The sequence below is a fragment of the Benincasa hispida genome, chromosome 7 (assembly GCF_027475165.1).
Source record: "Benincasa hispida cultivar pf3 chromosome 7, pf3_genome.v1.1, whole genome shotgun sequence".
Taxonomy (NCBI): Eukaryota; Viridiplantae; Streptophyta; class Magnoliopsida; order Cucurbitales; family Cucurbitaceae; genus Benincasa; species Benincasa hispida.
The window spans coordinates 15,870,159-15,876,158 of NC_143484.1; positions in this window are offsets into that span (position 1 = coordinate 15,870,159).

A 6,000-nucleotide genomic window follows, 5' to 3' on the forward strand; every position below is an offset into this window, starting at 1 on the left:
CTGACATAGACAACTATCTAGTTTGCGAGCAATTTACAGAGGATTATATTAACCACCAGAAGATGAGGCTCAAGTACGAATGCAGATCATATTTTTGGGACGAGCCAAATCTGTATAAAAGGGGGCAGATCAGATTCTGCGACTATGTGTACCAAATGCCGCTCAACAATGCATATTATCGCAATGTCATGACTCACCATATGGTGGGCACCTTGGAAGACAGTGCACCGCAGCTAAAATATTACAGAGTGGATTCTTACTATTCAACTCATGATTACGGCTCTTCCCTGGGAAATTAAAGTCACGTTGGTCCCGACCATTCATAGTTAGAGAGGTATTTCTGCATAGCACGGTCGAATTATCTAATGATGACAGAACAACATATTCAAAGTTAATAGGCAGCGAGTAAAAGTATATCACGGAGAAGACTGGCATTGCCAAGTCAACTCTGTGGAACTAAGAGACTCTGAATAAGAAAGAAGCAGGTGGTCCCTACACTATCACACGCAAGTTTTGGAATCATGAAATCTTCAACTTTTCTCTACTCAGTATTTTCATTTCACTATATTTTCAATTCTTAACGATTGTGGTAAAAGATTTTGTTTTGTTTAATAATATTTGACCCTCTCGATGTTTTTCTTGCAAACGATCGAGGCGAACAATTGCGGAGGAGCCACACGAAGACGCAACTACTTCATTCCATCACCGTAATCCAAAAGAAGAAGATCGTCGCAAAGTAGAATGCGTCAACAAACAATGCAGGCAATAGCGCAAATTTGGGGGTTGTATTCTTCCTCGACTTTATTCCCAATTTTGCACTATCGCATTGCTTTTTTATTTTGAAAGTTTTATCACTGCATCCTCTTTGATTACCGCAATAATTTAACATTGATAAATTTAGAAGCCGCCGCATGCTTTCTCTATGCCAATTATGATTTCACTTATGAAAAGCATGCTTCTATTTTTTTCATATACACTAGGGTCAGCTTAATTTTAGGATAGTCACCTCATGAAATATTTCTAGAAGTTAGTGGCCTGCTAGCTTTCTTTCAAATTCCCTTTACCAAACTTCCTAAGAACATCACATGACTTCTTTTAATCTTTCGGCAATGGGGACATTGCCGCATTTTAAATTTGGGGGTGAAGTATTTATTTTTCGACCTTTCTATTTTTAGCTTTATGAAAAAAAAATTGAGAATAACAACTCCACTGTCAACGCAATGGGGAAACCCATGTTGAGAAGAGTTAAGGTGTAAAAGGCACTTACCCGTAGTTGGATGTCCGCATGACACACGTGGGGGCAAGCCAAAACGAAAGTAAGTCGCCAGGATCAATGCATAAATAAATGACCGTAATTCCACTGCCAAGTAGGTATGAGTTTAGTCTAAGGAAGAGCGCTTTGTTCGTAGTTGGATGTTCGCATGACACACGTGGGGGCAAGTCAAAACGAAGGTGAGGTACTTGGATCAGTGCAAGGTCAAAAGAAAAAAAAAATAAAAAAGATAATAATAATGTCAAGAAATATGCAAAGATAAAAATCATTTGACACTCCGGTGGAAAAGTTTTCTTTTTGAAATAAATCATGCGATGACCCAGAATTTAGTAAAGTACTTTTGAAGGTTAAACATGTGGTCCCTAGGTTTTACAAATATTTTAAGAAGAGACATGAATAAGAATTAATGAAATTTTGATGTATAGGATTTGAATGAAGTATCCTTGAGAAATATAGGAAAAGAGATTTTCGGTCGAATTTCTAAAGGAAATATTTAGCTTATGCGTGAGGACAAACATTGTTTAAATTTGCAGGTGTGATAATGAGCAGAAATGCACGTTATTACAGTACTAAGTTCTTAAACAATTTTGGCTTGGGTTGTAAAATATGTTAGATTGCGTCCAAATAGCATTAAGTTCATAACATTACTGTTGCATGCATTCATCGCATAGAAACAGATAATTTTTATATTTTTATGCAGAATATGCGTTGACGCAAGGCGAAAAGCGCGATCACAAGAAATCAATAGTCGAGCGCAGCATTACCGCAAGGCTTTGCGGTTATTTGTGCTTGCAAACATCTGCACAATAAGGATTGCCACATAGAGCCGGCACAACTTGATGGGCGCATCTAGGTGAAAGGCATAATTAATCACGATGGGACAGAAAGCTGATGACGGTCGAATCCGAATTAAGTTGACAAGCCGCTAACGATAACAAGTACACTCAGCTTTTTAGTGACAAATATTCGGTGCATCAGTCAGTGAATTAAAGCCATCCCATCAGTGCAATCATAAGAAATAAGCCGCCTTTCACATCTAAGGCTCTATAAATACCGAAGGAAACCTTCGGAAAAGGAGTTCGGATACTTAGATAATTTTCTCCATAGTTAGAATAGCCTTGTCAATAGTTTTCCTTGAGACTATCTTTTGAACAATAGTAGAAAAGACAGTGTAAAAGCCTAGTAAGCAAGAGATTGCTACCAGGCTCTTTATTCTCTTCTTGCATTGTTATTTTTGTATTTCAACTTTACATTTATACAACGGAAGTTCTTATTCTACATCTGTTCATTCTCTTAGCATGCATGAGTAGCTAAACTTATTGAATGGGTTGAGAAGAACTAAGCTAACATGACCTAGGATCTTCATCACATGCGACTAGCTTGTTTTATATTGTGCCCAACACCCCTTTAGAGCTACTCGAGAGAGAGTTTAAAGAAAGAACCTGAGACTTGAGAGAGCTAGGTTAGAATCTAGACTCGAGAGAGCAAGATTAGATCTGCATAAACAAGAGATAGGGACTTAGAGATAAGCTCTGTTTGTCAACGTGCATCGCATGCACCCTAGAGATAGGTATGATATTATGTGGTCGCCTTATTTGTGTGTGTGTCATTTTGTCATCGCATAAATAAGAATAGAGGCTTATATGTAGGTCCTATAGACTTATCGCATATATCACATGCGTTCTAGAATTAGAAGCCATAGCATTCACATCGAGAGATGGTTTACTATTGTATGTGTGTTGCATGATCGCATAGCATGAACGCATCCTAGGAAGTATTAGCTGAAACCCTTCTCAACCCGTTCACCACATGCTTATCGTATCTTCCATTTTATCAACTCTTTTCGAAACTTCGCCGCATTTTTTTATTTTTATTATCGCAAACAACAAACCAAACAACTATTTGAGTTACCAGTTATCGCAAAGTTTCTTGAAAATTACCACCGTAAACTATTTTCCCAAATCCCTGAGTTCAACCATGAACTTACCAAAAAACTCAGTGGAGTTTATACTTGGATTCTGCTGAGAAAGCTTGATTTATCAACACATTTCCATCACTGTATTTCATCCATAATTCCACCTCATAAAATAACACATCAACAGTCTCTTTAGCAGTTTCACAAGCGACTACGTATTCGTCTTCCATAGTGGTGTCCGCGATGCATCCTTGTTTGATGCTTTGCCAAACTACAACCCCTCCATTCAGAGTGAACACTGACCCTGATGTCGATTTTCGAGAATTTGTATCAATCTCAAAGTGAGAGTCTGTATATCCTATAAGGATCAAATCCTTATCTCCATACACGAGCATATAGTCCCTCGTTCTCCGAGATACTTGAGGATCATTTTGACCATCGTGTGGTGATCTAATCCTAGATTGGACTGATATTGACCGATAATCCCTACTACAAAGTAAATGTCAGGTTCAGTACATAACATTGCATACATTAATCTTCCAACAACCAAAACAAATGAAGTCTGTATCATTTCCTCAACTTCTTGAGGTGTCTAGGACATTGATCCTTAGACAAAATAATTCCATGCCTGAAGGGTAATAAACCCCTCTTAGAATTCTACATCCTGTACTTGATGAACATTTGGTCAATATACGATGCCTAAGACGAGGCCAACCTCTTTTTCTTACAATCCTGAATGATCTGGATCCCTAGAACATACTGCGCTTCTCCCAAATCTTTCATTTGGAATTGGGCGGCTAGCCATTTCTTAATGTCAGTCAGAAAACCAACATCATTCCCAATGAGTAGGATATCATCCACATACAATACTAGGAAAGCTACTGAGCAATTGATGATTTTCTTGTAAACACAAGGCTAATCAACAATCTAATCAAAGCCAAACGATTTGATCACACTGTCAAATCTAATGTTCCACGATCTAGATGCTTGTTTCATCCCATAAATGGACTTATTAAGCTTGCAAACTCTTTGATCTTGATCTAGAACTAGGAACCCCTAGGTTGAGCCATGTAGATGGTCTTTTCAAGATTACCATTAAGAATGGAAGTCTTGACGTCCATTTTCCATATCTCATAATCATAAAATGTGGCTATGGACAGGAATATCCTGATAAACTTCAACATGACAACAGGTGAGAAAGTTTCCTCATAGTTCACTCCTTCGACTTGGGTATAACCCTTTGCCACGAGTCTAGCTTTAAAGGTTTGCATCTTTCGATCTACACCTCGTTTTCTCTTGTAGATCCACTTACACCCTATAGGTTTTACCCTATCAGGCTGATCCACAAGTTCTCAGATAGAATTAAAGTACATAGACTCTATTTCTTGGTTCATGGCTTTAATCCACTCATCTTTGTCAACATCCTCCATTTCTTGCTTATAAGACAATGGATCCTCGACCACATCACCAGACATGATATTTTGGGCTTCAGTCAAACCCATGTAGCGTTCTAGTGGGTTTGCAACCCTCCCACTATGTCAAGGCAGTCTCAACTCTTGAGATAGTTGACAAGATGAATTGACATCAACAACTTTTGTTGATCTAGTCTGTTCAAAAACTCTTGTTGAACCCTCAGTAGTCTCACTAGAAATCTCATGTAAAACAAGCTTCCTTCGTGGCGTAAACTACCTTTATGGCCTCTCCACAGCTCAAAAGGTGTTTCAAAAACACTTTTTGAGGGAACGTATTTCAAAATATAACATGCAGTCTCAACTGCAAATCCCCAAAATGAGTTTGGAAGATGAGCATAACTCATTATAGACCGAACAATGTTCAACGGGATTCTATTTCTCCTTTTTGACACACCATTCTGATGAGGTGTACCTAGGGCCAAGAGTTGGGACGTAATTCCATATTCTATCATATAGTTCTAGAATTCGAGGTCCATATACTGCACCATGATCAGATCGCAGTGTTTTTATCTTCTTACCTAACAAGTTTTCAACTTTAGCCTTATACTCCTTGAACTTGTCAAGGGCTTTAGACTTACGTTGGATTATTTATAGATACCTGTATCTTGAATAATCATCTATGAAAGAGATGAAATATTCATACTCACCTCAAGCTCTAACATTCATCAGACCACATAGGTCAGAATGTATAAGCTCCAAGGTTTCCTTGGCTCTATAAACTTTTCCAGTAAAAGATCTTTTGGTCATCTTGCCTTCAAAGCATGATTCACATTCCGGCAAGGAGTTTTCCTCTAAACTTTTTAGAAGTCAACATTTCACTAACTTCTCAATCCTATTGAGGTTGATGTGACCTAACCTTAGATGCCAAAGATGGGCGTTTCCTTAGGAGAAACCTTTGGCCTTTGTGTAGTTGTCAATGTACTGAACATTTCAGTATTAAGCAAGACTTTTATGACTAACGACCTTAGTACATATAAATTATTTTCCATTGAACCAAAACCAATCTTCGTACCATTCTTGAAAATAAACACTTTACTCTTAGAAAAGAAGACAGTATAACCTTGTTCAATGAGACAAGAAACCGAGATTAAGTTCCTCTTGATATAAGGAACTATAAAAACATTATCCAGTAACAGATAATGTTTCTTGTCCAAAACTAACTTCAGCCTGCCTAAAACAACAGTTGAAACAAACACACAAGTATCGACTCGAAGAGTCAACTCTTCATCTTGCAATGTTTGTCACGAAGTGAATCCTTGGTAGGAAGAACTAACATGGTTAGTAACACCTGAATCAAGTATCCACATAGAATCATCATTCTCTACCAAACACATCTCCAA